This window comes from Filicampus tigris, chromosome 2 (assembly GCF_054856515.1).
Source record: "Filicampus tigris isolate MCC_2025a chromosome 2, RoL_Ftig_1.0, whole genome shotgun sequence".
In the NCBI taxonomy this organism is placed as follows: Eukaryota; Metazoa; Chordata; class Actinopteri; order Syngnathiformes; family Syngnathidae; genus Filicampus; species Filicampus tigris.
The window spans coordinates 25,551,816-25,559,540 of NC_141218.1; positions in this window are offsets into that span (position 1 = coordinate 25,551,816).

Consider the following 7,725-nt stretch of genomic DNA (forward strand, 5'->3'; position numbering starts at 1 on the left):
GCCCTTGGCGCAACTTTTCCCTCTTTGATCCCCTGCACAGCTATGTGTGAAGGATCATAAGATACATTGCCATTAAATTTAGAGCCAGCTCCTTTTTTTTTTTTATTTTTTTTTTTTAGCTATGACTTCAAAGTTACATTAAATACTGTACATGTGCAGACGTACAACATGATTCTCTGGACACGAGATTGTTGGTAAAAATAAGGAGCGCATTTTGTTCTCTCTCGACTCAGTGTCTGCATAGTAATCAGCTTGTAAATTTGGGTTGAATCACAAGTCACTCCTCAAAGCATCATGCTTGTTAAACCTACAGGCCGGGAGGGTGGGGTGGGGGGTTAGAAGCTTGGATGAAAGCCAGGGGCTGGTGAAAACAGTCTTCTATCCAAAGAAGAGTTGAAAGCTGACTTTAAGTGACTGCTTTGGGCTGCTCGTGTTAAATGTGCACTGACACTGTCGTTGTTTTCATGCTGTAATGTGAACCACTCCCTGATACTAGGGATAGTAAGCAGGACGGCGTACCATACAAAGCATATCTTATCAACAAAAAAAATCAGCTTCTGTATGGGGGGAAAAACATCTTGAGGGGCAAGTCTATAGGCCAATTTAATTGTTTTGAGGATTTAATTCATATCCCTGATCTTATCAGAGAAAAAGCAATCTCTGAAAATAGCATTTTTAAAATATATATAATATATATACTAACATATTATCCATACTAAAATTATGATTGCCATTTTTAAGGATTAAGAGATCAAATGAAATCTTCAGTTGTACTAAAAATGATCTAAAACACCCAGGATTGTAATCATGCAGTCACATTATTCTAATTAAGGGGGAACTTGTTGAATTAATGCTTGTTGGTTGGTGTCACTAAGGACAACCTACATAATGCCCTTGTGGGATGGTAGGTTTTATGATGGAGCGTTGTGTGTGAGGTGTTCATTTATTTAAACCCCTCATGACTTGTTATATGGCAGCTGAGTGGCGATGGATCACCTGCTTAAAGCAGCTGGTGCCACTACACACAAGGACTTCTGACAACAATGTGAACCTCCAGGACCATGCAAAGCTTAGTGAGAAACACCCAACACAAATATACAATATATTCTCACCAGTAACTATTTGTAACAAATTTAATTGATAGTCAATCTGCCGACCGGTGGTTTTGTTATTACTTTAGCAAATGCTAAATAGTATCTTGGTTGACCGTTCAACAGTGCCAAACAAGTCAATGCACTCATCATTATCCAATCGTTTCTGTTCGGTCCCGATGTTTTGGCAAAGTAGCTAGCCTTGAACAAATTTGTATGCCCAGCTCCTTCAACTTGAGTTGACATGTCACCGTTCTGATTTTGGTTCGTCAAATAAATGGTAAAATGTTTCTACCCCCCTGTAATGTGCTCATGTACTAGTCAGTACTGTTTGGCAGAGCTGGGCAATTTACTAAAAATCTTGAGGTCCGTTCATCGCCTTCCGCCTAATGCCAGGGTACCCTTCCACCGTCCATTTATCCGCCATTTTGTCCTGCCGGACCAAATAGTAATCGCCTATAGGTCAGTCCGACTATCATTTTAAATAAACGGGCTTCCGTTAGCGTTTCTAACGTTTCTAGCGTTTCTACCCACTTCGACAAACTACCACTCGCACCCTGCCCCACTTACCCTTGTGAACGTAAATAGGAAGGAAGTTAATGGTTGAATTCATTTTTAATTGGTTTATCATATGAATCGCTATGACAACTGTGTGATTGGCATACACATGGCCCAAACAATTGATTTGCTGATTGGACTAAAAATACTAAAATGGGACGCCAAGATGGGACCGGTGTAAAGGAGGGACAAGAAAATGGGGCTGGCAAAATCCGCTGGGATTCGGGACAAAAGGCTCAAAACTGGGACATCTGGTCCCCCAGGAAAGAATTAAACTCGTAAGTCAAGGCGCCAGTGTAATTCCTTGTGCCAATTATTGCACTACTTTCCTATTTAGACAGGCCTTTGGTTCCATCTTGCTGCCTCTTATGTGGTTTCAAAAAGAGCACAGCAATAACAAATTGGGGAGCTTTTCAATGAATAGCTTGGGTAAAGGTTCCATAGGAGAAAAGAATGCAAATACTGTGGGTGGATTGGTGAATAGTGAAACTCAAATATAGTATACACTATATACTGTGTACAGTGTGATTAGTGAAGACATAAGACAAAAGATTCAATATTTGTCAATAAATAAAAGGTAGATGGTACAGTAATCTTTTGGTTTTATTGTTATTTCATATAGAGTATGTCGCGTTATTTTATTTGGCTCAAATATGCATATTCAAAGCTATTGAGGAGAGTGCATCGTTAATAAATGTAAATTATATGGTCAGCCCATCATGAAGCTGAATCTTTCAGCGAACTGTGCTGTGCGCAGTATGCACGATGACACAGCAGAGAAATGATCAAAGGTATCAATACATAATGTAAGAGTGATCACTTCAATAATATGTATTTCATGCATGACGATAAGATGTGGGAATTTCGAAATAGAGCAAGTGCCACGCGCAGGATTGAGGGTCTCCTGTGTCTCCTAGTATTTTACATTATGATGAAAGTGGTAGCTGCATCAGCCTACCACCACTGATCAAGAGTCTCTATTTGACAAGTCTTGGAGAAAGTGTCGCTTTTCTCTTCGCAGGCCAAACACCTCCTACTTGAGTTCAAATTGGCTCAATCACACACACCTCTCTATTTCCAACACAATGTGAATCATTTACTCAAGGGAGGCCCGCTGACATTTAGCTGTGACTCTATATGTGCTCCATCAATTCCCATGACACTTTGAGCTTGACAAAACATTCATGCATCAATTTCTAAAGCGAAATGGCATTAAAAGGCACAGAAGAATCCCATGTGTGCTGCTTCATCATCAGAAAGAATCTACCAGTTTAACAGCCTCATTTTTATGCCCTTCTTCTGACTGTCTCTTCTTGACCAACAGAAAGAATGATTTCTTATGATGTCAATATTCAAGCATTTAATTTTAGCAACAGTTCTGCTTCCTTCTGCTGCATAAATGTGATATAAAGCAAGTTAATCTGAGTGAACATATTTTGGGAAAGCAAATTAAGCACTACAATATGTTCAAACTGAACTTTCTCCCGAAGCATTGTCTCTATGTATTTAATACCGTTGGTTGATTCAATTGACAACATGACTACAGATCAACCTCTAATAATCTTTAAAGTTCTGTTTGAGGAGTAATCGCCTTAATGTGCTCATAAATTACTTCATGTTCCTGTCAGCTCTCTCAAGGGCACAGTGACGTCAGTCCCTAGTTTGGAATCAAGCCGCCAGTCCCTTCACCTATGGGGCCGCTATAACCAGGGGTGTGGTTTTCAGATGAGCACCAAAGGTTGTAGTTTGCTTCTAATTGTTTCCCCGCTGACCTCATGGATGAACTTAAAAACTTACAGCACATCTGGCAAAACTAGGGCCTGCAAACCACAGTGGAACCGTTCGTCCACAGTCTACAACCTTTAGGAAGCTTCATGAATGGTGAGGCACTACTCCTCTGGAGTTGGACATGAAAATGAACCCAAAATAAAATATTAGACTATATTCCAATTTTGACAATTAATTTTTTTTCAGCCAAGGTCAACATTTTTGCCTCTGTGTTTTCAAAACTTTTAATTATCCATACATCCATTATCTACACCGCTTATCTTCACAAGGATCGCAGGTAGTGGACACCCCGAATTGGTTGCCAGCCAATCGCAGGGCACACAGAGACAAACAAACATCCGCACTCACAATCACACCTAGGGGCAATTTAGAGTGTCCAATCAACCTACCCTGCATGTTTTTGGAAATTTGGCAAGAAACCGGAGTACCCGGTGAAAAACCATGCAGGTCATATAATTATTTTTCAAATTCCAAACTGTTCAATAATGTGATAGAAAGAAAAACAAGAGTCTCACCTGAAATCTAAAGTCAGGTGTTTTCTCGGACTTCTTCAAGCAAGATTTTAGCTGATGCTTCTAATACTTGACAGCATTGTTCAACAGTGATTCTTGAGGAGTTCTTATCATGGCCTAGTTTATACCAGCCAATGACCTGACATCAGTATTTGATAAGCCAGAATTAGTGATCACAAGGGGAAATTCACCCTTGTGAAACCCCAAGAGCTTTTTCTCCTACATTTATAACGCATGTAGTCAGTGAGTAAAAGTCCACAATGTCTCTCATCCAAAGAGGTTTGCAGCATGACCAAACATGCTGAAAGTCAAAGGGGAGGACAATGCTATGCTCTGTGTGCAAACTTCTCTCATTGTCTCCATTGTGTGATGTGTAATTGAGAGACAATTTGTATTACGTGGCATTGGTAAAGGGATTAGGAGACATGATTTACGTTCCAAAGACATTTATGGTTCAAAGCAAATGAGTTTCTTTTCTCAGTGGGACAATAGAGAGCGGACAGACTCCTCCCTTGATCTCTGTGAGCAAAAAAGGGCTCACTAAATGGGAAATTGAGGCTCCGTGTAATTCAGACCCTGATGAAGCCATTTCAGATTTAACATTAGCCCCCCTGTTCACTGTGCTGGGTTAAGAGCATTTGCACTGTTCCACAAGCAAATCAAAGGTCAAATCAATGTGATGGGTTACGTTGAAGTACTATTAAGGGTTTGCTTCATCTTTGCCAGAGCAGCAAAGTTGCAAGATGTGAGAAATACTGTTTTGTTTCTTTCTTTCCTCCCTTCGGCCAGTGGGTCATTCGTTGTCAAACAGGTGAAGGTGCCTTTCCATTTTCGGAAATAGCAAGCCAGGGAAAAAAAAAAAAAAGAAAACTTCTGTTTACCACTGTCGCTTTTGAAAATGATTTGTTGAAATTGGTTCCTGATACGGCTCCAGGATATTTTGTCGGTAAGATCCTTGGTCCAAAAATCTGTTTGACCTCCTTCTCCCGTCTGTCATGCAGCTCACACGAATGACAGGTTTAAAAACACACTTAATAACAAGTGATTGAACCTCGCTGACTGGCATGAAGCTGTACCTTGTACGCAATGAATTTACGGTCCATGCATGGTTTGTCCACAGTCACGATGAATCAAATGGAACACCAGAGTCGAAGGAGTTCAAAGGATTGGCCATGACTTTCAACCTTGATGGTGGGGCTGTGAAGTGCGGTGGTGATAATGGGAGGGTGTGCAAGGTCCTGGAACAGTTAACACATGGTGAAATATTCAGACAGGGAGATTAATGCTTATGACTACATCCGACCAATCAATGACTGGGGATGGGATAATGTAATTGGGTTGGGCCCAAATATGGCCATTTGAGACAGCTGCTCATAGCAGGAGCCAATCAAATGCTTCCATCCCTGCTAGGACTCCAGTTGTTCGTTTGCTGCATCCGAATCTGCTTTGCACATGAGAACTTTAACATTTTTTAGTTAAGTTTGTAGTTGGGAAGTGTAATTTGTGTCATTGTTGGTAAACATGCTTATGTCAAAAAGCCACCTCGGGTAGAGTCAAGAACGACCTTGAGAAAAAATGTTTCCTTTAGATGTCTTTTTTTCTCATCTTTTGCATTTTTTATATTAAAAAATACTCAGAGAAAAACACATGGATCTTAAAAAATGCCTGAAGACACTTCAATTTGCAATACAGGTGAGTGAAAGGCAAGTACCAAATGCTTGTCACTGCTTATTCAAATAAAACTGAGCATAACAAACTTTTTGATACCGCTTATGTTGCAGGTATGTTTTGGCCAGTGAGTGTATTATCTGCAAGGATTTTTGAGCATAAGATGTTATCTAGTCGAATAGAAATGAAGTATTAATCCCTACCTCAAAGCCAGCCAACTTTAAACGAGCAGGTCTTGTTCCTGTGACACCATCGTGCTATTCTAATTCCAACAAAGTCCCCTCTCTGATCCCAGCTGTAGCTGGAAAGAAATCATGTAAATTTATTGGTGACATTGAAACGGTTCTTTGCTATTCAAATGAGGCCTCCCTCGTCAGACGCTAAATACTACCACATACTGGCTGCTAACGCTAACCTCCTTGCAAACAGCTGTGACCCCATGCAGGAAGTCAGACAACCCACTTCCTGTGGCAAGCTGTGCCGCTGGCTCTCTTGGCCAAGGATGGCTTTCTAATTGGTGTCCTCTCACCTCTCTACTCTGAGATGCTCCTGCCTGACAGGTCTTGGCAGCAGGAGGAGATGTCCTTGGGGGGGAAAAAGTCAGATCAGAGAAAAAAATAACATTTTAGAGAATGTCGCTCAAAGTCTTTTTACAAAGTAAATCAAGGGTGAGTATTAATACATATTAAGCTAAAGCAATGCATGTGTGCGCCATGAACTCCGTTCTTAGGTCCTTTGCAAGGTACTAAAAATATTGCTATTATATGCACAGCATGTTTTATAATCCAACACATTGTTCCAGTTTTTATTTATTTATTTGTATTAATTTATTACTTACAGGTCGTTGCCTGAGCCCTGAGTAGGTGTGATGTAATTTTCAGTCGACAGAAATTACAAAAGGGCTGCCATCGGAGATGGCAAAAAATGAGTGGATTAATTTATATTCCAGAAACACAGTATTTATCAGAGTGCCTTGTTTCAGCTAGTCGGCTTGCAATGAACATATTCTTGAAAAAAATATGTTTGGGTTGACTTGCTCTTTAAAGGGAAAGCCAACCCCAACATTTTCTTTACAATATTATGTTATATGTCGCCCCACTAGTCTAAACACGGCATTCAAATTACTATTACGTTTGTGGAATATGAATTAAGATGTACAATCCACCCGCTTTTGTCCATCTCAATCCACCCATTTTGCCACTTTCTGTCAACGGAAAAATGACATCACAGTTGCTCAGGGCTCATCTTCAGAAAAGCTGAGGTTATTGATCGTTACCTGAGCCATATATTATTGTCAAGAAAATTTTGGGTTTGATTTCCATCCATCCATCCATTACCTATACCGCTTTTCCTCACAAGGGTCGCTCGCGGGAGTGCTGCAGCCTATCCTAGCTGTCCCTGGGTAATAGGCAGTGGACACCCGAATTGGTTGCCAGCCAATCACAGGGCACACAGAGACTGAGACAGAGACTAACATTCGCACTCACAATCAAAGCTATTGGCAATTTAGAGTGTCCAATCAACCGACCACGCATGTTTTGGGAAATGTGGGAGGAAACTGGAGTACCCGGAGAAAACCCATGCAGTTACGGGGAGAACATGCAAACTCCACACAGGAAGGCAGGGGCCGGATTCAAACCCACAATCTTTGTACTGTGAGGCGGACGTGCTAACCAGTCAACCCCCGTAGCGCCCGGGGTTTGATTTCCCCTGAAGGAAATTGTGTGCAATGTCTTGTTCAAGGGCACCTTAACAGCCTTCAAGATGCATGATGTTTATACTTGGCTACAGGCCGGACCGCCTCTAATTTTAAAACGGCCGTCCCTCCGACTAAACGTTCACTTTTTTAAGGATTTGTGATGGCAACAGTTTGAAGCTTGGACAAATTAGTTGACTTATCGTAACAGTAATATTTTTTTTCTTGGGAAAATTAATTTTGAATAAGATTTTCTTCCAAAACCAAATAAAGTAAAAGCTGCAAGGAAAAGTTAAATTTTCAAGTCTGAGCTATGGCGACAGCGAATTTCATAATCAGCAGTTTGGCAGAGAGTGAACAATTCTTCAAAAAAGACTCTTACTTCAAGCAGTTTATTGCCACTCCCAGTTGA